Source organism: Nyctereutes procyonoides, unplaced genomic scaffold (assembly GCF_905146905.1).
Source record: "Nyctereutes procyonoides isolate TBG_1078 unplaced genomic scaffold, NYPRO_anot_genome, whole genome shotgun sequence".
NCBI classification, from domain to species: Eukaryota; Metazoa; Chordata; class Mammalia; order Carnivora; family Canidae; genus Nyctereutes; species Nyctereutes procyonoides.
The window spans coordinates 55,906,403-55,931,333 of record NW_026575126.1 but is presented as its reverse complement, the minus strand read 5'-3'; the positions used below and the strand labels follow the sequence as shown (position 1 = coordinate 55,931,333).

The 24,931-nt window shown below is 44.1% G+C and overlaps 1 protein-coding gene across 3 annotated transcripts in view; it reads right to left on the bottom strand.

Annotated features, from left to right (window-relative positions):
- Nucleotides 1-24,931, bottom strand: part of PRKCB (protein kinase C beta) — a 328,355-nt gene that overhangs the window by 292,462 nt on the left and 10,962 nt on the right. Inside the window, exon 1 of one of the 3 annotated variants that reach the window (XM_055340825.1) lies at nt 17,383-17,415. The exons of the other annotated variants lie outside the window; for them this stretch is intronic. The gene's annotated coding sequence lies outside the window, so the exon portion shown is untranslated. Of the gene's footprint in view, nt 1-17,382; nt 17,416-24,931 lie in introns of those variants that run through there. 3 annotated transcript variants of the gene reach the window in all.

Genomic DNA, 24,931 nt, shown 5'->3' with positions numbered 1-24,931 from the left:
AGATCACCAAACTTCTGCATAGGACCCTAGAAGAATCCTGGACAACAACAACAAAACACTACAAGGTACGCCAATGTCATTCTGTTTTCAAAAAGAAAACAGAAAGAAATAGTAGATTCTGCAGACAAAAGAGCCACCATAAGAAGAATGAGACTTGTCACACTAACCTCACTTCCTTTGTGTGTTTTATCGGTTTCGTTTGGTTTGGTTTTGGACAGCTGCCAATCTGGTGGACAAGGGAATATGTCTGTGGACCCTAGCAAAGCTTTCCACAGTGTTGCTCTCAATATTAGGAAAGTCAGAAAACTGTGCTCCATCTTCTCCATTTGGTGGGCTGGTACTATAATACAATTTGCCTTCATGTCATTTATATGCAAAATGACATAATTTTTCCATATCCAGCTTCCCCAGTAGATTGTAGAATACATCAGTGAAGGGATAGCATCTGTCTTGGACACCATGATATCTCCCAAATTCAGCACTGCGTCTGCTACATACATCGGGCTTCAAAAAACTAATGCACCCGTGCATGAATCAGTCCACCAATGAATTTAAGTCACCTCTATAAGAATTGCAACCATAAATGCCTACAGGGCCAGGCTGGACGTGAAAAAGAAGGCAGAGACAGGAGGAGCCACATCCATCTGAAAGAGTTAGCTCTATTGGTTCCAACCCTGGCACCTGACAGAGTGCAAGCAAGAACGCTGGCTTGCCAATTATCATGATCTTTCAAAAGGTGCCTAAATACCAGTATTTTATGATGAAATCCTATTCTTAAATACAGATCTTTAATTTTTTAATATTTTATCTCTTTTCAGTTGAAACAAAATTATGCCTAGGGTGAGATTTAGTCCTTAGATGCCGCTTGGTAAGCTCTGCTAAAGGAAGTTCTCTCTTGTTCTCACTCAGTATTTTTGCAATAAGATCAAATGAGTCAAGTTTTCAAACTACACAAAACCAAGAAGGCTAGTGACCATGCCGGAAGACCGAAGTAGAATCTCAAGCATTTGTACAGAAGGGCTTTAGCACGAGCAAACATAAGGTCCAGAAGCCAAATTTCCAAGTCCAGGAACCCAGCCTGGATTAAGAGGTTTTCAAATTCAATACTTATCAATTACTGAAGGATTTCATTAGACAAAAAAGCTCAGTGAGTCAGCAGTATGACAGAGGAGCCAAAAATTAGTTAATGATTTTAGACTAATTGAACGATATCACCAACATCAGGGATTGCAAATTGGCAGCCCACATAATGTTTGGCCTGTGAGTTGTTTTTCAGTTTTGAAAAATTACCAATACTCCAAAATTAAGAGATTTCCCACAAATAGTCTGACTTCCTGTCTCTCTTGAAAAAAAAAAAAAAGTGAAGCATCTTGCAACACTAGGCTTGTGTTCCCACACTGTCAACAGATGGCTTGAGCTAAGGAGTGGCCACCCCTTTGAAAAGCGACATGTTCCCTGTGTTTCAACACAGTCTCTGCCACTCCCTGCAGTCTCGCCATCACCAAGACTGTCAGCTGCCAACTTTATCACACTTCCACTGTTACTTTCTCTATGATGCAATTATTTATTTTATTTTATTTTATTTTATTTATTTTTGAGAGAGAGAGAGAGAGAGAGAGAGAACCTGTGCAAATAAGGGGAGGGGCAGAGGGAGAGACTCCCAAGAAGGCTCCATGCCCAGCAGGGAGTCGGACTCAGGGCTGGATCTCACGACCCTGAGATCATGCATGACCTGAGCCAAAATCAAGAGTCAGATGTTCAACCGACTGAGCCACCCAGGCATCCCATTTTCTATGATACATTTAAAACATTCTTTGATACCCACCTCTCTATGCAAAGAGGGAAAAATGAAAAGCTGCATTAAAAAAAAATGCATGTTTGGGATCCCTGGGTGGAGCAGGGGTTTAGCACCTGCCTTTGGCCCAGGGCACGATCCTGGGGACCCAGGATCGAGTCCCACGTCAGGCTCCCGGTGCATGGAGCCTGCTTCTCCCTCTGCCTGTGTCTCTGCCTCTCTCTCTCTCTGTGTGTGTGACTATCATAAAGAAAGAAAGAAAGAAAGAAAGAAAGAAAGAAAGAAAGAAAGAAAGAAGGAAGGAAGGAAGGAAGGAAGGAAGGAAGGAAGGAAGGAAGGAAAGAAAGAAAGAAAAAGAAAGAAAGAAAGAAAGAAAGAAAGAAAGAAAGAAAGAAAGAAAGAAAGAAATTGCCAAGAAAAAAAATGCATGTTTCAAAAAATTATATACTTATTTGTATAAGTGAAGAAAATCCATATGGTTTAATACATAGGTCATTTCTTTTATCTGGAATTCTTCACTCAGTTAAGGTATCTGCTTGGCTCCTGTAGGAATCTGCATTTGTAAACCCCAACCTGTATCATGAGATGTGACTGTTCATCTCTATTCAGTGATAGACAGAGTCTATTGCAGTTGAAGAGTTACATGGGATTTCAGAATCCATTTTTTTTTCCACCTTACTGGAAAGTTTAATCAGGAATAGTAGAGGAATTGCAATTTGAGACATGCCAACTGCAATGAGCCATAAGAGAGTCTGTTGGTTTAACTTGGGTTGCTTTTATGTGCAAGGAGTGCAAAGGAAGAAGTCTAGCTGGGGGCCAAGCAACAGATTAATTCGCTGGAAGATGGGAGAGCAAACCCCATAATTTATAAAGCACACAGACAGGCTGGGAAACTGAGGACAGGTTCAAGAACTTTCAGTTCATGTACAATGAAATTCTATGCTGCCAATTTCTTTTAATGTCTGTCTGTTGTGACATGGAAAGCTAGACATTGGTGATGAAATCAGAAAGTTGTAGAACTGAATGTTTAGCCTAATACTATTTTAGTAAATACACGGGTATGTGGGTGTAGGTGTGTGTTTGTTATAAGCATGGAAGAACAGTTTTCCCATCCAACCTTGAGATTCAGAGATTCTGTGAAGTTTCCACGTTCGTTGACAGCCAAATATAAGATCAGGAAATGACCAAGTGATTTACAGAGGCAGAAGGCAAGAATTGAGTGTAATTAGAAGTAAGCGTGCTGGGGAGTATTTAAAAAATAATAAGTTTGGTGAGGCTGAGTGGGAGTATATGTTGGATAGCTTCTAAAAGCAGGAAGAGGAGCAGCCTTGAAGCAGATACACTAGAGTAGCTGCCTCTAGCTGACATCTTTGGGGTCTCTGCCCATCCCTGGCAGGCTTTTTAGAAACCTACAGAAGTGGGCCTCCAGCCCCCAGTTGAACAGCCCAGAGCGTGGGCACCTGACCCGAGGAGAGGCAATCAGATTTTCCCCAAAACTCGGAATTACATCTTAGAGATGCTATGTGTCCCAGTTGGAAAACAGTGTGAATATGGCCAGAAAGACTATGGTTGATGCAGTGCAAGCACAGAGCAAGAAAGGAGACCAAAGCAGACGTACAAGAACAAAAAAAGCCAGTGGCCCAGAGACAGAGAAACTAAAAGAGCATAGCTGCCTGTGTCCCTGACGGGCTTCTAGCTCTGTTGTCCAGTTGCTGTCCAACTGCTCACGGAGCCCAGCTGACCTCGTGCTCTCCGATTGCATATGAGAACCTCCAACCACCGTGGCTCACACTTGGAGCTGCTTGCCACCTGCTTGGCAGTAAGTACTTTGTGTATAGGGAATCATTTAATTTTCCTGAAAACTCTAAAAGATAGCTGATATTATTACCCTTCCTCCCTTTGTTGTAGGCAAAGAAACTGGGGCACAGAGAGTTTCAGTAACTTCCCAAAGGTCGCCCGGCTAGGAAGTGGTAAAAGCTGGAACCTGAACCCGAGCAGTGGAGCTCCAGAGGCCTTGCATTGAACCATTAAATAATTTGCCTCTTGGCCTAAGTGTGCTTGAGTGAATTTCCATCACCTGTGACCCAAAAAGCCCTGCCTGAGACACAGAGAGCCCACATGGACATGGGGGAAAGCAGCCACCTGGAAGGTGCTGTCATGGGCACCCTGCCAGTTCTTCCTGAGAAGTTGGCTGGCAAGGGCCTATTTCCTGTGCCCAGGGTGGTTGCTGGCACCAGGGCCTTCGGGCACAAGAAGAGCCATGGGGAAGCCATTCAAGGCACTGATACTGCACCCTCCTGACCTATTAGGAGCCAGCGATTGTTCTAGGCACTGAAAAAATAGCAGAGAGCATGACAGGGAAAGGCTCTGCTATCCCAAAGCATGCTTTCTAGAAGAAAGACCATGCAGGGCCTCTGGGTGGCTCAGTCAGTTAAGTGTCTGCCTTTGGTTCAGATCATGATCCCAGGGTCCCAGGATCAAGCCCCACATTGGGCTCCTTGCTCAGCGGGGAGTCTGCTTCTCCTTCTGTCCCTCCACCCACTTGTGCTTGCTCTCTCTTTCTTCAATAAATAAATACAGGGGGCAGCCCAGGTGGCCCAGCGGTTTAGTGCCACCTTCAGCCTAGGGTGTGATCCTGGAGACCCGGAATCGAGTCCCACGTCAGGCTCCCTGCGTGGAACCTGCTTCTTCCTCTGCCTGTGTCTCTGCCTCTCTCTGTGTGTGTGTCTCTCATGAATAAATAAATAAAATCTTTAAAAATAAATAAATAAATAAATAAATAAATAAATAAATACATTTTTTTTTAAAAAAGGAAGAGACATGTTAATCATTTTAAATGGTCAGAGATGTCACGGAAGAAACAAAAGATGATGTGATAAGAGAGTGTGAAAAGGAGCACTTTGCATGGGGACAGTAGGAGAAGGCTTCTCAGAGGAGGGGACATCTGAGGTGAAATGGAAGAATGAGATGGAGCCACGATCCTGGGGAAGAGTCAGAGAGAGGCACTGAGGTGGGAACCAGCTTGGCCGACTCAAGGAACAGGAAGAAGGCACAGTGGTTGGGGCACCTAGGTGGCTCAGTGGTTGAGCATCTGTCTTCGGCTCAGGGTGTGACCCTGGGGTGAGTCCCACATCGGGCTCTCTGCAAGGAACCTGCTTCTCCCTCTGCCTGTGTCTTTGCCTCTCTCTGTGCGTCTCTCATGAATAAATAAATAAAAATTGTAAAAAAAAAAAAAAAGGAAGAAGGCACAGTAGTTGAAGGACATCATTCCACAATATCTACACGCGCCTCTTGGTGTGCCTGACATGTGGAGAGAAGGGCACCCATGCTTCAGTCCCTTACCACAGGTATCAGAGGCTAGCAAGGGAGCGAGTGTGGTAGGTCACAAAAACAGCTAGTTCTGCACTCCTGCCTATATTCATACCCTTTGCAACATGACTCTACAGCTCCAGTCCTCAAGAGATAGCACCTACTCTCCACTTCATGAATCTGGGATGGTCACTGACTTGTTCCCGGCCAGGAGGCTGCAGCCGAGGTGGCCATGAGCCAATTCTGAAGCTAGCTCTCTAGAGCCCTCGCATGGTTGTGCTCTTGGAACCATGGAACCTTGCCCTACCATCACGTTAACAAGCCGGAGTAGTCTGTTGGGTGAGGAGGCACATGGGGCTCAGTCTCCTCATTGCTCCAGCTAATACACATCCAAGAGCTGCATATGTGAGGGAAGCCACCCTGGGCCAGCCAAACCCCAGGTAACTTGCTAGCTGCCCAGCAGCTGACCTGTCCACTTCTCCTGCAGTCTGGGGGGGAGTCCATAATATAAGAAGTAGCTAACTCATACCCCTAAGAAGGATGCCCAGACAGAGAGAAGCACAGGGGACCATGAGGACAGCTGGAATCAACCCCTGAGAGCCTACTCTGTGGCTGTGCCTGGTGGCCCTGTCAGGGTACTGATGGACTCACTGCTGCAGCTGGGCCCTGACACGACCCCAGGCTAATGCCCCGAAGCAGCAACTGCTCTGACTTGCCACATAAAAAAGAGAAACACTTCATGGCTTCATGGAAAGGTTCCAAGTGAGCAATTAGAACAAACCTCTGGTTCATCCTGATGGTCTAGACTCAGGCACATCTGGCTTTACATCCTAACCCTGTCTCTTACTAGCTGGGACAAGTTCCTTAACCTCCCCAACCTGGTTCCACACCTAATGATGGAATAAATAGTAAAGCACGTAGTGGAGTATTGTCACATAGCGCATGCTGTACAAGTGTTTACAATTATTATATAAAAACAGAAAGGAGGGAAACTCCCCGCACGAGGCACATATCACTCACTGGTGGTTTTTAAAAGAATTTTAGGTGGGAACATAGATATGCTTTCAATCACACCAAACCACAATAGGTGAAAATTGTTTCCTTTTCAATTCTTTTTCAACCCTCCCAATTCTATCAAACAAGAAAGTCTCAGTCCAGTGCTTACGTGTTTTGAACACCACTCTAAGATCTGCTAAACTCCCTTCTGGAAAAAAGAGGGAGGACTCTGGTTGGCCAAGAATACCTAGAATTTTGTAATATTCATAATATAGTTATTCATAGTTATAGTTACTAATTATATTTGTGGTGATATTATTTTTCCATTCATATAGTGATCAAGTTTCCTTTAAAATAAATGTGCTAAGGGGCACCTGGGTGGCTCAACTGGTTGAGTGTCCAACTCTTGTTTCAGCTCAGGCTATGATCTCAGGGATCCGGAGACCAAGCCCAACTTCAGGCTCCAATCTCAGCAGGGAATCTGCTTCCTTTTTCCCTCTCCCTCTGACCCTCTCTCCTCTTGCTGTCTCTCTCTCTCTCTCTCCTTCTCTCTCTCTCTCTCTCTCTCTCTCTCTCTCTCAAATAAATAGAGAAAGCACAAGTGGGGGGAGGGCAGAAGGAGAGGGAGAAGTAGATTTCCTGCTGAGCAGGGAAGCCCAAAAATGCAAGGCTTGATCCCAGAACTCTGGGATCATGATCTCAGCCAAAGGCAGATGCTTAACCGACTGAGCACCCAGGTGCCTCTAAAAAATTTTTTTAATTAATAAAATAAAAGTATTGACAAAACTTAGACCATTTACAGAAGAATATTTTTTAAAGGACACGTAGCACACAGATATAGCAAATATACTGATGAACAGAATATTCAGGAAGACTGAAATAATGAAAAGAACATGGATAGGATTTGGAATTTGGTCTAGTTCAAATTCCTTAGCCAAGTTACCAACTATATAACTGTATGAGTCAGTTTTTGCTAGGTAAGGCTACAATAACAAGCAATCCCAAAATTGTAGTGGCTTATGATACACAAAGTTTAGTTCTTGCATGCTACATGTCATTACAATCGTCTGTGTCTCTAGGGCTTTGCTCCATATGTTTTTTGTATCAGAGTCTATAAGCCAAGGAAACATCCCTTTCTCAGTCTTGTAGCAGAGGTGGAAAGAGCAAGGGCCAAACCACACAACAGCCCTTAAAGCTTCTGCTTAGATGCAATGCACCATTCCACTGGCCAGTGTGTGTCATATGGCTAAGCCCCACCTCAATGGAACAGGAAAGTAATATCTTTCCTGTAAGTGGAGACTATAAGCCACATTGCAATGAGCAGGGATGTACCACCCCTTACAAGGAGAAAGCAAATAACTGATTCAGTAATATAATCCACCACAGTGACCTCAAGCAGTGACCTCACTTCTGCTTCTCCATCTGTGAAATGAGAATACCTACTTCAGAGTTAAGATCGATAAATATGAGTTCCCTTCCCCTTTCCCATCTTCTGAGATTTATTCAGAGCAGCTCCAACCAAATTTAGAAAGACCTTGGTAGACCAGTTGTATTCAAGCCTCTGCTCCAAGATCTGCAACCAGCTGTAAATAAATCCATGTGCACTTCATATGGGATGGGTGCACTCACCCATCTGTATTTCATGTCACCATCTGTGAAAATCTTAGTGGACAAACACCTGTTCTGGAACTAAAGAGAATACAGGGGAAATGGGTCCATGGATTAACATCATAACATTAAGGGTAGTGATAAGAGCGTACATTTTGAAATTTGAATGGTGGCTCTGGCATTTATTTAGTACATGACCTTGAGCAAGTTAAATAACTGAACCTCTAGGTTATCTATAATAAAATGGGGACAATAAGCTATTTAAGTCATAGGTTACTGTGAAAATTAAATGAGAACATTCATAGATACAGCTTTTTACTGTGCTTGGCCCAAATAAATGCTCAATAAATAGAAACCCTTGTTAATGCTCGTACATGTCCCAGAGTATAGATGTTCAAGTATTTCAAATCACCATTTGCCATACAATATAAGGAAGTGCTTGCTTCTACCAGCTATATAAAAGTCTGAGTTCAAGTTTTGTTTCCCATCCTGTAATATGGGACAGTGCACTGTTCCCTGTGAATCCCATAGAGAGGCCCTGACCTTGCCTCTGATAAAAAGGATTTTCAAATCTTTTTGAAGGATCTAAAAAAATGAAGGGTACAGAGGTCATTTCTGAAAGTGACAAATGGCGTGGAACACAGCAACATCAGTGTCCTCAGCCCATTCTGCTCACAGGGCATGTCAGCCAAAGGCTGCTGTCCATGTAAATACCCCCTAGGAGAGGCTCTCCAATTACCATTCTTGGGGGCAGGATCCCCTGTTTTATATGTGGTGGATGTTTTTAGCCGCAAAGCCTGTTCCATCTCCCAGCTGGAGGACTTGTCACCAATTACTTGGAAAAGAGATGAATAATTAAACAGACTTTTCTCCTGAGATACTGAAGTGGAAGTGTCTGGGTAATAGTGAAAGGTTATAGAAAATCGTCTTCTGGTGGCTTGCAGCAGTTTGGTCTATGTCTGTCTGCTCAAGATTTCTGAGTTTATCCATGCCCGCACAAGTCGTGACTCTTAGTCATGCAATCTCTCTAAGCCTCAGTTTCTCATCTGTTAAGTGGGAATAATGGGGGCACCTGGGTGGCTCAGTGGTTGAGCAGCTAGCTACCTTCAGCTCAGGTCATGATCCCAGGGTCCTGGGATAGAGCTCTGCACAGGCTCCCTGCAGGGAGAGCCTGCTTCTCCCTCTGCCTGTGTCTCTGCTTCTTTCTGTGTCTCTCATGAATAAATTAATAAAATCTGTAAAAAAACAAAAAAGTGGGAATAATGGATTGCGTGGAAATGGTTTTTTGGGCTTCAGGAGCTAAATTGGTATAGGCAAATCTATCATTCCTGACACTAGAGTGACACGGGATTCAAGACTCGATAAAAAACAGAACAGTAACAAAGAATCTATGAAGGACTGGTGTCCAGGAGATTGAAGTAAAAATTCTTACAAATCAGTACAATGTACAATCAGTACATTTTTATAAATCAGTAAGAAAATACAACTCTCCAGGAAATATGTAAAAAGATGCCCAACCTCACTAGTTTGAGAGTGAGCGCACAAGTGGGGTGCTCAACCTCACTAGTAATCAAAATGATGCCCTATTAAAGTGAAACGTCATCTTCTTCCCATCAGATCAGCAGAAATGTTACAGCCTGGCATTATCACAATGTGGCAAGAGGCAGTGACAGAGAAACACAAACTGCTGGTGGGAGCAGGCCCAGGCCCAGTCACTTTGGAGAACCCCTAGTGATATGCATTCAAATCTGAACTGTGTATACCCTGTGGCCAAGCCATCCTACTTCTCAGTAACTAGAAAAATATTTGCATGTGTGCCAGACATGTATAAGGATGTTTAATGCAGTATGGTTTGTAACAGACACCACCCCTCAAGAAAAAAAAAAAAAAAGAATCCCAATTGTCTCCAACAAGGGAGTGACCACAAAAATGGGACCGAGTTTGTACCATTAAATATTACAGAGTAGTTAAAAGCATAACAGAGTTTTCCCTCTGAGACACTGATTAGTGAAAAGGCAGGTGGCAGGATGATGTCTGCTATGTGACACCACTTGGCAAAACACACACACCAACTCTACCATACAATCTGCATGGATACACATGAACACAGAAAAGTTTCTAAAAGTAAATACCAGGATGCCTGGGCAGCTGGGTGGTTAAGCATCTGCCTTCAGCTCAGGGCATGATCCCAGGGTTCTGGGATCGAGTCCCGCATCAGGCTCCCTGCAGGAAGCCTGCTTCTCCCTTTGCCAGTGTCTCTGCCTCTCTCTGTGTCTCTCATGAATAAATAAATTAAATATTTTCAAAAATAATAAGTTTTTAAATAAAATAACAGTAGATACCAATAGTAACCTACAGAGAAGGGAGAGGGGACCTAGATTAGATATCACAAGGGCCAATTTCACCTTATTTATGATATTTAATTCATTGTAGTGATATTGCACTCATGCATTTCTTCTAAACTTAATTTTTTTTTAACACAGGGCAACCTCACTGCATCATCCACACGGGTCACAAAATCTAGCCAACTCCAAAATCAACAGAAGCTATGTTTACGAGATAAATATGGCCATAATTATTACCACAGGACTGAAGCTTCTTCAGTGTCCCTGTGTTTTTCTCTTTAACCTGAGAAAGAAACAGGAAGCCATGGCACACCTGGCTTTTTGCTCTTCTAAGAGCCTGAGACCTAGGGGCTTAATCTCTTCCTAGGGGCGATAATTAACATTTTTAATGCAGGCACTTTACAATCAATAGAGTTAACAACTGCTGCTCTCATCTTACACTTAGGTGAGAAAAGGAGGGGAAATGATTTAAGGCTGAAGGAAGATCAGAAAGGATAGAAATTAAGCAGGAATCCAACGAGCCAAGGGGGCAATTTGGCCAAGTTGGGGTTCTGACCTCAGGAACAAGAGGATGGACGTAAATACAAAACCTAAAAGACAGGGACACCTGGGTGGCTCAGCAGTTGGGCACCTGCCTTCAGCTCAGGTTGCGATCCTGGTATCCTGGATCGAGTCCCACATCGGGCTCCCAGATAGAGCCTGCTTCTCCCTCTGCCTAGGTCTCTGCCTCTCTCTCTCTCAGTCTGTCTCTCTCAAGAATAAATAAATAAATCTTAAAAAAAAAAAAAAAAATCGGGATCCCTGGGTGGCTCAGCAGTTTAGCACCTGCCTTCAGCCCAGGGCATGATCCTGGAGTCCTGGGATCGAGTCCCACGCTGGGCTCCCTACATGGAGCCTGCCTCTCCCTCTGCCTGTGTCTCTCTCTGTGTGTATCTCTCATGAATAAATAAATAAAATCTTTTTTAAAAATAAATAAATAAAAATAATTTTAAAATTAGTAAAATCAAAAAGATTTTTTAGCCTGCCATCCAGAGCCCTTCATATTCTGGGCTCAAGTCTACCTTTCCAGAAGGTTCACTCCGCTCCATCTAGCCCAAGGGGCGGAATCTGTGCAGAGTGTGAAGGGTAAGACCTACGGCAATGGAGAGGTGTAACCCACCAACTCAGAGGCACCAGATGAAACATGGGCGACCAGGCCAAGAGCCCATTCTGATTCATCCTGTTTCAGTCCTATGAAATATCCCATCTCCACTAAGGGGTGGAGGAATGGGAAAGAAGATGCCACTTTGTTTTCCATTTAAATACACACCTGAAAAAATAGGTTTCTGCTTTTTAAAAAAAAAATTATTGTTTTCTTTTTCCCAGGGGGTATCACTATCCATATTCTTTACATGTTTATTGTCCACCTCCAATGAGAATGTAAGTCACATAAAGGAACAAGGATTTTCTCTGCTTTGTTCACTCTGTATACCCGGTGTCTGGCATACAATACATGCTCCATAAGTGTTTTTCATCTGGAAGATGGGGATACTTCCAGAAATACAGCAAGAAGCTTGAAAAACAGTACCTAAGGGTAAACTAAGTCACTGAGCAGAGAGAGTGGTTAGGAAAGAGAACTGGAAATGATTTTTTTGGAGGGGACCACTTCTGTTCCTAAAGTTAGAGGCAAAATAGCATATGATTTTATGAGGCTTCTTCTCTGTGGCTCTGGGGACTGTTTCAATGTTACATACTTCACACCAGTGGTGCTACAAAGGAGAAAGGGAGACCCTTATTAGGAATGTTCAAAGCTTGACCTCAGTTGAGCTAAGATTTTCACCCCCTGTCCATTAGTGACAAGGCTGGTACAAAAATAAAGAGCAGTCGCTTCCTCTTTTATGTTTAAAAAAAAGAAGGGGGGGGGGGACTTACTGAACTCTGAACTTCCTTTCTCACAACCACAACTTACTACTGACTTACTTTGGTAAGATGATTGCCGAATAAATAATTACCAGGCACCTCGTTGCTGATGACTGATAAAGTTTTATCCAAAACTCTGCCTAGAACATAGCCCACTGATACCAACCCTTTAAAGGAGCCAATCTGGGGATTGAAAGAAGACAAAACTGACCCAAAGCTGCCATGAAACCACCCAGCTCAGCCTCCTGGCTTTCACAGCTTCATTCAAAGGGCAGACATTTTCCATGCCAAAATGAAACTAAGCCCAAACAGAGACTATTCTGAGACACAAGTCCACAGCCAGGTACCCTGGAGGGAATCGGATAGGAGTTTAGCAGCCTGGGTTTGGGTCCAGGTTCTGCCACTTTCTTGCTTTGTGACATTGGGGAAGTGGCTTAACCTCTCTGAGCCTCAGTGTTCCCATGTTAGAAAGAAGGCGTCTGTTTCTGGTACACTCAAGCAAATTTCAACTGTTTCCAACCTTCCTGTGAATAACAAGTACAACATTAACAAAATTTTTAAAGGAGTAAACAACAGAGATCAGATTCTGGAGAACAGGGATGAAATCTAGAAGAAGGGAATGGCCATTTTACAGCATATACCAGGAGAGCAGACCAGTCAGCACCAAGCAATAGCTAAAACTCCAACACAAAAGTCTTTCTGCTTTGCAGAGCCAGCGGGCAGATTTCAGGTCAACCACAGCTACTGGAAAGTAGGAAGAAAATTTAGAAGCAGAGAGAGCCAAGAGAAGAGGACCCCAAATGTGCATAAACTCTACCCAAGTGTCTGGCTGAATCTTGAACCATGCATGAGTGGGCCAGTCTCAAAGAAGACTCAAAGATAAACAGAATTGACATCTGAGCTGATGTCCAAGTGACAGTATATTGTTTAATCAAGACAATAGCTTATTACTAAGACAAAAATATCAACATTCTTCGGACAAATACAACTGAATCCAGTGTCTACAACGTAACATTTGCAACATCCAGCGTACAATCTGAAATTACCCAACCAACCTACAAAAAAAAAAAAAAAAAAAACAGGAAAATAGGACCCAATCTCAAGAGGAAAATATAATCAAACCAAGAAAAAAAAAAGGAATAATTCCTAGTAGGTTGGAGCAATAATTTGAAATTATATGAGATGCAATGCATTTAGCTGCAAGTAATAGAAAACCCATCTAGAAAAAGCTTAAGCAGTAAGATAATTTATTATTGTTAGATAACAAAATTTCCAGAGATGGAACTGTAACAAGGGTAGTTAATTCAGTGGTTCAGTGACTTCATGAAGGGCATAGTTCCTCTTTCCTCCATACTGCCATTCATGGCGGGCCAGCCCTGTCCTTTACAGTCAAAGGACATCTGCCAAAGTTCCAAAGTAAAGACAAATCCTTTGTCCTGTTCCCCCTTTCCTTCATGCCTTCACACTGCCATGTGAGGATGTGACTCTTGGAGCTTAGCACAGCCTTCTTAGGACCAAGAGGGGAGATCATGATGACACTTTAAGGATAGCAAATAAATAATTGGGAGGATCCTGAGTTTTTGATGACCTTGGGAAGCCTTGCTTAAGCTCACCCTGGAACCATCTACCTTCAGACAGCTTGTTAAATGTTATTCACAACCAAAGCATCCAGTCTGAGACAACCAGAATTGGAAAAGTAATAACATTTGCTCCAAACAGAAGACAAGCATGCAAAACACAATGAAAATTAAAATTATTAAACTCTGGCAACCACACAGCTCTGAGCCTGAGGTTGCCTCATTGTTTTTATTTAAACAGGGGATTAGCATGCATTAGAAGAATGTTTAAGCATGATAGCTCCAAACTGAGACATTCTTCTTAGCAACCAGAAGAATTAAAAGAAAATTTAAGAGAGAGAGAGAGAAAAAAAAAAAGTAATTCCATGTTGTTCTATGTCTTATACAATTAAAATCTTCTGAGTAGCATGAGGGATATGATTTAGATATTTGCAGAAAAATGTAGCCATATATTAATAATCCCCAAATCTCTTCTCCATCCCTGACTTCTCCATATTCCCAATGGCCTTTGGATACTTAAACCTGGATATACCACAGGTATCTCAAATTCAACATAGTCAATGCAGAACTCACCATCTTCACCCAAAGCTGTCTCTTCTTGAATTTTCTAGTGTGATTGATAATAACCCTATTCATCAAAACCCTACTCATCAAATACCTCGGTGAGAACTCCCTCAGTGGCTAATGATAGTCTTTTTTTTTTTTAAGATTTTATTTATTTATTTATTATTTAAGAGAGAACACTCACATGTACAAGTGGGGGGAGGGGGGAGGGAAAGGGAGAGGATCTCAAGCCGACTCCGGGGCTCCATCTGGTGACCCTAAGCTCATGCATGACCTGAGCCAAAACCAAGAGTCAGACACTTAACCAACTGAACCACAGGTGCCCTGCAGACAATATTCTGAAGTTTTACTTTTGTGCTATATATTAAAGTCCTGCTCTGCCCCCACACAAGTTTTATCATCCTTATCATTTACTCCTTTTTTCAAAATGAGGGTGCTAAGGATAAGAAACTTGAGTGGGGTTCGCAGGATTTGAGTCCAGATCTGTCTCTCTCTCTTTTTTTTTCCTACCCCCCAAAGCAAAGAAGAGACCAACACGCACAAATTTCTCAATGGGCTGCTCAACTTACTTTATTTCCAACCCATTTTCCCTTTTTGGCTCATTTCCACCCATGCCCTCCCTCTCCCCCACCTCCCCCAAGATGTCCTCCTGGGTCCCTTCCCTACTTGGCCACTGTCTTGGCAGCACTTAGAGCTGCTGGCCTCACCACCTTGAAGGGTCACGCTCACTTCTGAATCCTGGAGGTCTTTGCTCTCCTGCCTCCTCTCTGCCCCCCTCACATCTTCTCTTTCTGAAGCCAGACCTTCCCAAGTGCTTGAACTGCTTCCACCAACCCCAGGTCCCTTCTCTCTCACACTTCCGCTCCCATCTCGCTGACAGGCTTACTCTTTCCCTCACTGCTTCCACTTCCTCAAAACATGACCTAGAACTTGCACTCCTTCCCGGCACCCTGCCCAGGAGGGGCCTGGGAACCCACATGCCTCCTGGGTCCCCACCCCGAGCGGCACCTCTCCCACTGGGTTACTCCCACTGGTTACGAATTTTTAATTTCTGGGTCTTTCCTAGAGACCAGAGGCTGCCTGAGGGCAGAAACGTGCCTGGTTTCCTTACACCTCCCCACACATGAAGGGGTGGCCAAATATGCCCGCTGTGGGACACCTGAGGGGCTCAGCAGTTGGGCATCTGCCTTTGGCTCAGGTCGTGATCCCCGGGTCCTGGGATCGAGTCCCGCATCCCACTGCCTATGTCTCCCTCTGCCTATGTCTCTGCCTCGCTCTCTGTGTCTCTCATGAATAAATAAAATCTTAAAAAATATATGCCAGCTGGACCACATGGTGCTACTACTCCTTCCATATTACTGTCCTCTGGGTGGATTTTGGAAAAAAATACCTGGTGATGTAAGCCACACCTGTGTTTCCCCCCAAAGGCTGATCGGGTCTCCCCTCAGAGTATATGAACCACCAGCTTCAGAGGCAGACAGACTTCTTCAAATACCCCTTAGCTTCAAGACCTGGGCAAGTTACTTAATGTCCCTAAGGCTTAGATTCTTCAAGGAGTTAAAATGAAACTTAGCTCCTAGGGTGCTATAGGCTTTCAACGACATCATGTGTGAACGTTCAGCTCAGTGCCTCAATAAATGAGAACAGGTCCCTGGAAGTATTATCATTCCCTGGGCACATCTGCAGTACATGACCCCCTCCTTCCAAATGACACAAGGACTTTCAAAGTTCTCAGCCTGTCCTCCCAGCTCAGCAACACAGACACAAGGAAATCAGCTGACTGTGGTCACATGAACACCCAAAGCCCTCAGACCAGAAGCCACTTTCTGAATTCCTTATTTGGGGCTATGGCAAAAAAAAAAAAAAAGCTACCCATGTGCAAACTCCCTCTCTGGAGGAAAACAAACAAAAACAAAAAAATTTAATGCACATATTTCTCCCACTAAGGAGTTTCCACATCCCATCAAATTTTGCCAGTTTCACTGCTGCTGTGGCAGGCACACTTTCCTGGCTCTGAGACATGATCCAGGCCATGGGCACATACCCCAGAGCTGGCCCAAATGCCGTTCTCACTCACCCTGCTCTTCTCACTCACCCTGCTCGCGACCTTCCCCACCACAGGGCTCTCCCATCCCCAGCCCTTCGCCTTAGCGCATGAGAACTCTGACTCTAGGTTCTGCAGTTCTTAGGAAAATTCTTTATCCTCACTAAGCCTGTTTCCTCCTCTATGAATGGGACTAACAATCACAGCCAAGTCTTAGTGGAGGGTGAAGATTCAAAGGGATGAAGTTTGTGAAATGCCCGGTTCACTGCAAACCCACAGATACCAGCTGTCTCCTTCATCTTCCCCATCATCATCTCTCATTCCTTTTATACAGTCCTTTAAAAAAAAAAAGAGGGATCCCTGGGTGGCGCAGTGGTTTGGCGCCTGCCTTTGGCCCAGGGCGCGATCCTGGAGACCCAGGATCGAATCCCACGTCGGGCTCCCGGTGCGTGGAGCCTGCTTCTCCCTCTGCCTGTGTCTCTGCCTCTCTCTCTCTCCCTGTCTGTGACTATCATAAATAAATAACAAAAAAAAAAAAAAAAACTTAAAAAAAAAAAAAAAACTGGCTTTTTAAAAAAAAAAAAAAAGATTTCATTTATTTATTCATGAGAGAGACAGACAGAGACAGAGATATAGTCAGAGGGAGAAGCAGGCTCCCCATGGGGAACCTGATGCAGGACTCAATCCCAGGATCCCGGGATCTCACACCCTGAGCCAAAGATAGAAACTTAACCACTGAGCCACCCAGGTGCTCCCCTTTCATACAATCCTGAACTCAAATCTATGTTTGAGCCCTAACTCTATGTAACTTTGGGGAAATTTTCTTAAAGGGAATATAATAGGAGCAACCTCATAGGCCCATTTGTGGTAATTAAGTGAGTTAATATACAAAAAGCACTTAGGACACTACCCAGCACATAGTACAAACTCAATAAACCTCAGCTTGAGCCAGCAGCATTTGAAAGCCTTACTTGAAGATGCCTAAGAAATAGAAGATTCCCTAGCCAGTCTCCCCAGCTAAGAGAGCCCCTCATCGGGGTTACAGAATATACACATTTACCCAAGCAGGAACAAGACTTTCTTCTTTTCCTTGCACTTGACTTTTGTGTCCCATCTGGAGCACCCTGACCCCCTGTGGCCATGGACCCCAAATCAGAGAAAGCCAAAAGGGAAAAACAACGAGGCCTGCCATCATTTGAGCCCCCCACTGATCAGGGACACCCGAGAATATAAACACATACTGACCTCAGCCCTTGGAAGTCCCAGCTAGAGGCTGCTGTCAGCAGAGTGCCACCATGGGGATAGGGCCCACCTCCACACCAGCATGCTGTTCCCACTTCTCCCGACGGCTCTGTGCATCCCTTAAACACCTCCTCCTCCCTCCCTCTGTGCCGATTCTGTTCATAAAACACTTCTTTCTCAACCCACAGTATCCCCCAGGACAACCAGCTCCTTCTCTCTGCAGGAGTGGGACAGCTCTGTGTTAGCACTTGACACAGTACTCAGACACTTCACTCAAGTGACAGGTCAGGCCAGGCAGTTCCACCAAAATCCATTTTAAAAACCTCATACCCTATACTTAGAATTCTATTTGGGAAAATAATTTTCATCAGTGATATGTGAAAGCTCAAAGGTAATAATCAAAATAATCTTGGGATATGGTGACGGGATGAAAATAAAACCTCTAATTGTAAAGAATTCAAAATAATGCATCTATATCATCTCTAGAAATAAATAAAACCTCTGTAGTCCAGGGGCCAATGAGCCTCTAGTGCCTCTGCTCTATACTTTTCATAGTGATTTTCAGACTCTGCTGACCATAACCCACAGTGTGAAAATGCTTCACATTTGACCCAGTTCACACATGCCTATGTATGTACACATGAATTAATAGTTTTATGTAATAATACTTATATTTCCTGAGTGTTACCCATTCTGATAGTTTTCATTCTATTTTTCCATGGTGTTCATGACCTACTAAATTGATTTTGTGACCCTTAATAAGTGATGATCCAGTTAAAAAAATACACTTGGAGGAATTCAAGGAACCTCACCCCAGACTAGAGAGGCAATACATATAAGGGTTAAGGGCAACAAGGCACTGAAGTCACAGTGTCCAGGCTTAACAAACACACTGGCACCTCCTGTGACTGAGGAGGGTATGGCACACAGGAAGGTAGGTCTGCTATGTGAATATCAGATCTCCTTCCTGGCAGCTGGGTGACTGTGGGCAAGGCATTCTTGTATTCCTAGGACTACTTGGATCAAGGCTCTCTGTAAATAATATTCCAGCATTGGCCAAGATGAATCACTGAATCTAGAGAGCAACTCAATCAGATCTGTGAAAGGACCAGGGAAACCCCACAGGCTTACTAATGATCAAGAAAGTACAGATTGGAATGAACCTCTAAGAGAGACCTGGAAGCATGGAGTGGGATAACACAGTGCATCCCCTAGACCCTCCTCACACCTCTAGGGCCATGACACGCACTGCCTCGGCTGCTAGGAGAGTTGAAGGCTAATGCTCACAGCTGCATCCTCCCTGGGAGTTCCCACTTGAAGGAAGCTGCCTTGCCCAAAGTCAGGCCACCCTCCCAAGAACAACCCACAGCCAATGTCCACTTGGGGCAGGTGTCCATAGTCCCAGTTCTGAACGGCCATCCCAGCTCCAGCCATAGGCCTGGCCTTGACCTCTATCACAACTACTGCACCACAGTGCAACCAGCCCCATTCCCTGCTTCCCTCAACCCCTCATGCATGTGGTACCCCACACCTACTCTTCCCATAAGCCACCTGTATGCAAATCTGTGTCTTTTCAGACAAAGCAACAGTGACATTGGCCAGAGTCACAGGAGAACGAAGTCAGAATAATAACTTCAGGACATTTTCCGAGGGTATTTTTGAGACTTTTTTTTTCCAGAACTAACATTTAGCGAGCAATCACATGACTTTGCATACCACACCTCATTCAATTCACCTGGTGCCCTGGGAAGTAGGCTCTGTATCCTTATCTTTATTGCATAGATGAGAAACCAGATTCAAGAGGCTAACAAAGGTGCCTAGGATCCCACATGTGCTTAGTGGAAGAGCTGATTTCTGACCCCAAGCCCTTGACCTCATCCCACTCCACCATAGCTCTATAATCACACTTACCACCTCGGCTCACACAAATTCACTCTCATGTCTGTCTGTCTCTCTCTCCTTTTTTTTTAGATTTTATTTATTTATTTGAGAGAGAGTGAAAAAGCATAGCAGGGGGAGCAGCAGATGGAGAAGGAGAAGCAGACTCCCCATTGAGCTGAGCCAACCAGGCACCCCTTATGTCTGTCGCTTTGAGGATCTCCCCCCTCCTCAAGGTCAGAGACCTCATGTTCTGAATCTCAAGTGCTCAGTGCAGTCCAAAGTACACAACAGGATACGGCTGGTAGTAATGGTGGTAGTATTCAGTAGTAATGGTGGTAGTGTTCAGTAGAGGTGGTGGTAATGATGGTGATAGTATTCAGTAGTGATGGTGGTAGTATTCAGTGTTTCACATGCACTAAGTCCTGTGCTGTGCCCTTTATACAAGAGCATCTCATTCGGCCCTGCCACTTTCCCATGAGGTAGGTCGTCTTATTAGGTATAAGCAGTGAGCACTCACTTGGGACCTGCCACAGATGCAAGTACAGTTGAGCAGATGCACACTGCTCCAGGTATTTTATAGGGCTAAGCACCAAGTCCACACCGAAATTGGTCTGGTAGGTTCTCCCAAAATGCCACCTATACTTTGCAACTTCTCCCATCAAAAGCAAGAGTATTTCCTCCTCTATTTCCTCCTTTATTTCAGACAGGCTTGTAGTTTGCTCTCACTGACCCAATATGTCACAAGTGACAGTGTGCAAGCTCCAAGTCAAGGCTTCAAGAGGCCCTGCAGCCTCTGCTTTGTGCACTGGGAATGCAGTCACCTCCATGCAATCAAGCACAGCTAGATTACTGGAAGATGAGAGGCCTCCCTCCCCAAGAGAAAAGTCCCGGTGTCCTGGGCATCTCAGGTGCAGGCCCCACATGTGCAGAGCCCATCCAAGAAGAGCTAACCCCTGGCCCGACCAGAAAGATCATCCAGCTGAGCCCAGCCCAAATTACTGACTCACAGAAAGGAGAGCTAAATAAAATGGTAGTACTTTTAAGCCACTAAGGTTTAAGATTTATAGCACACAACAGGTAGTTGGTTTATTAGGTGCCCAAACACCCAAAAGCAGAACCGCCAAAGGATTCCTCCATAGGAGAGATAAACAAATAAGCAAATGAAAAGAACTGGGTGGGGCACCAGGGTGGCTCAGTCAGTTAAGTATCTGCCTTCAGTTCAGTTCATGATCTCAGGTCCTGGGATTGGGCCTTGCATCAGGCTTCCTGCTCAGGGGGGAGTCTGCTTCTCCCTCTCCCTCTGTTCATGCTTGCTCGCTCTCTCTCTCCCAAATAAATAAATTATTTTTCAAAAAAAGAAAAGAAGAAAGAAAGAAAGAAAGAAAGAAAGAAAGAAAGAAAGAAAGAAAGAAAGAAAGAAAGAAAGAAAAGAACAGGGTGATCTGACTGCTGACTCAAACAGAAGACTTTTCAATGTCCACCGGCAATCAGGAGAGCCAAGAATTCTGACTGGCTGGAGAAATAGAACTTCTCACAAGAACCACACTGTTCTAAGACCTAAAAACAAGAGAAGTGCTTCTTCATTTCACTCTTTGTAACAAAACAGACCATGGTTTTCCCCGAACATCCTCTCATATGTTTGATAAGATTAAGAGGTCTAGAGTTTCACATCTGTTTTACTGAAGTCACATCTGTTTTTAGTGAAGTCAAGTGAGAGATCCAATTGGATGCATCATCCCAAAGGGAAAGGAAATCATGGTTTTGGGGACAAGAGCAGGGCTTGTTGTGTTCACCAACATGTTTTCCTACTAGACCAAGCTGGCTGACATGTCCCAGCACCCCTTGCAGTTGACATGGTCCTGTGCCTGAGTTCTGGCCAACAGAAGGTAAGCAGAAATGCCATATGTCCCTTCAGGCTGGGGTGGTAATGAAATGAACATGCTTTCTCATGTTGTCTCCCCATCTACTGGGCCAATGGAAAGAAAGCTGGAGTCCTAAAAGACCATGTGCAAAACTGACCAGAATCACCTGCACTGATCTGTGAGAAAGAAAGAAATCCCTTTCTGTCAAGCACAGAGATTTTAAGGCTTATCTGTTATAGCAGCTTTAACAGATTCGTACTAATACCTAAACTAGTATAGACTTTTTCAAATGCAAGCCCTAAAAACAGTTTATGAAGCTCAAGTGTTCCGGGTATTAATAGAACTAAATTATTTGATGGGAAATTTGTCAGAGTGCCCTGGCTTCCTCGTTCTACAGTTTGCAACTGATGGGCAACAGTGAAATAAGAAGCAGATGTCCCCCCCCAAGAAGGCAAACGGCACCATCCCTCAAAGGGTGAGTCCAGAAGGTGCTTGTCTTCTGTACGGATATCACTTCTGTGAGTAAAACTAAAAAAAGTCCCAACTAATGTTTTTGAGGTTCAGCCTCAGTGATTTACACTTGCTTTTTTTTTTTAAGATTTTTTATTTATTCATCAGAGAGAGAGAGCACACACACACAAACAGGGGGAGAGGCAGAGGGAAAGGGAGAAGCAGACTCCCTGTTGAGCAGGGAGACCAAAGTGGGGCTCGATCCCAGGACCCTGGCATCATGACCCAAGCCAAAAGTGGATGCTTAACCATCTGAGCCACCTAGGCACCCCTACACTTACTTTTTAAATATTCTATTAAACTATAGTAACAGAAAAGTAGGCACAAGAATACAGTTCAATGAAATGTCACAATCTGAATGCATGCATGTAACCAGCAGCCAAATCATCCCAGAAGCTTCTCTCAATCCCCACCAGTTCCTCCCAGGGTAATCACCATCCTAACCTCTGTCCCCTGTAATTACTTTCGCCTGCTCCTAAACTTCCAGTGAATGGAATCATACAGAAGGTATTAAGTCTAGCCTTTTTAGTTCACATTATGCTTGGGAGAGTCACCTACGTTACATGTAGCTGTAGGTTGCTCCTGTTCATTGCTATATGACATTCCATCAGGTACCCACAATTCTGCTGATAGGCAACTGAGGTGGCTTCCAGCATATATTATGTGAGAGGAAATTCTTTTCACTTCAGTCCACCAGGGTCAATAATGAACAAGGGCACAGACTTAAGTGGAGGGACTGTTTATCTTCACAGAGAAACATGAACAGAACATGAGGCTGTGCCCCAAATCATCCACATACTTCTGAAAATCACTTCTCAACAGGCTCTAGTAAGGGCAATTCGGGGAGGAAGGGAGTTCAAACAAAAATAATCAGAGCCTGGGGACACCTGGGTGGCTCAGTGGTTGAGCATCTGCCTTTGGCTCAGGTCATGATCCCAGGGTCCTGGGATCAAGTCCCACATCAGGCTCCTCCCTGCATGGAGCCTGCTTCTCCCTCTGCCTGTGTCTCTGCCTCTGTGTGTGTGTGAGTGTGTGTGTGTCTCATGAATAAATAAATAAAATCTTAAAAAAAAATAACAGATCAAGCCATAGAAAACTAGCACCAAAACCCAAATCAGGGCCACCTGGGTGGCTCAGTTAAGCATCTGCCTTGGGCTTGGGTCATGATCCCAGGATCTTGGGATCGAGCCCTACATCGGGTTCCCTCATCAGCAGAGGAGTCTGCTTCTCCCTCTGCTTTTGTTCATGCTCTGTCTCATGCTCACTCTCTCAAATAAATAAAATCTTAAAAAAAAAATCAGATAACTCTCTCTAGTCATTTCTCCACTATACCATTCATTCATTCAATATGTGTTTATTGAGCACATCCTACAAGCCAGATTTGGCTCAGAGACAACAGGAAATGAGATAGATGTGGCCCCTACTCTGATGAAACTGACAGTCAAGACTAAACACTCAAACTGATCATTATAAAACATAAAACTGACAAGGGGTTTTGTACAACAGGGAACCTGATTTGGAAAATCAGGGAAAGGCTTCTCTGAAGAAGTGACATTGAGGTAAGTTCTGAAGAAGGAGGAGGAGGCAAGTTGGGGAAGAGGAGGGGAAAGAGCAATTGAAGCTGAAGACAGAGCATATGCAAATGCCCTGGGGCAGGCAAGAGTATATCCTGATTGAGGAAGACCAATTGGGTCTTCAGCTAGAAAGTGAAAAGTGATTAAAAGGGAGGTATAAGCAAGGTTCCTGAGGACCCAGGACAGACAAAGACTTATAACTCATGTTAAAAGATTCTGGACTTGGGGTGCCTGAGTGGCTCAGTCAGCTGAGCATCCAACTCTTGATTTCAGCTCAGATCATGATCTCAGGGTCATGGGATCAGGTTCTGCATTGGGACTCCATGCTCAGCATGGAGTCTGCTTAAGAGTCTCTCCCTCTCCCTCTGCCTGCTTGCACATTCTCTCTCTCTCTCAAATAAGTAAATAAATCTTAAGAAAAAAAAAGAGGGGGATCCCTGGGTGGCGCAGCGGTTTGGCGCCTGCCTTTGGCCCAGGGTGCGATCCTGGAGACCCGGGATCGAGTCCCACGTCGGGCTCCCGGTGCGTGGAGCCTGCTTCTCCCTCTGCCTGTGTCTCTGCCTCTCTCTCTCTCTGACTATCATAAATAAATAAAGAAAAAAAATATTAAAAAAAAAAAAAAAGATTCTAGACTCAATCCTGGGAAGGAGAGAAAAGCAGTCATCAAAAGATAATATCTAACTGAAGGACGAAGAAAGTACAAAGAAGTCCCTTACCACTCTATATGCCAATACTATTACTACCCTACTTACTACCCTAAGTACACTATTTGGCCCAGAAAGAATTCATCAATACTCCCAACCATAAATTTTGTCACACACATTTTATTAAAAAAATAACAAAGCCAGATAACTTATCAAGATTTTCCTTTGCACTGGGGATCCTTGCATGGCTCAGCAGTATAGCGCCTGCCTTCAACCCAGGATGTGATCCTGAAGTCCCGGGATCAAGTCCCACATCAGGTTCCCTGCATGGAGTCTGCTTCTCCCTCTGCCTGTGTCTCTGCCTCTCTCTCTCTCTCTCAATGTGTGTCTCTCATGAATAAATAAATAAAATCTTTTAAAAAAATAAAAAGATTCTCATTTGCAGCACTGCCAAAATTCTAAATAATAACCCCCACCTTTAGGGAGAGAAGGAACATCTTCAGAGTAGGGCTATCTCATAAAAATCACCAACCCCACCATCACAAGACAAGGACAGTCCCACAGACTTCACCCTCCACCTTCACCCACATTATTTGGCAGCTTCTCCTTCAACCCAAAAGAGCACGTAAACATTCCATCTGGAGGATGAAGGGAACTCAAAATTTAAAAAGTGAAATGGTCAGAAATCTATTTAAAGTTGAAATGCCATCAACACATTTTCAAAATGAAGACAGCAGATGGGACGATCACAGATCTCAATTCAGCTTTGGAGGTTTCCCACAAATTAAAGCATCGAAAGCCAGGAAACTGTTGCATAGAAAGCACTGTTGCTCACCCATGTTCCTACCACGGCTCTGACCCCCGCTAAGAGTTCTGGGCTCAGAAACATTGTTAAGTCGCACCTAATGCAGTTGCCCACAATGTGTGAACGCATTCGTTCTTGCATCAAGCCCTTGGTTCAGGAGCACTGCTCTGGCCTCCCCAACAGGATTATCAAGTCAGCACAAGACAGCGCCCAACCCTAGAAATAGTGGAAATAGCCGATATTTATCAAGTGCTCACTGTAGGCCAGGCAAGGCGC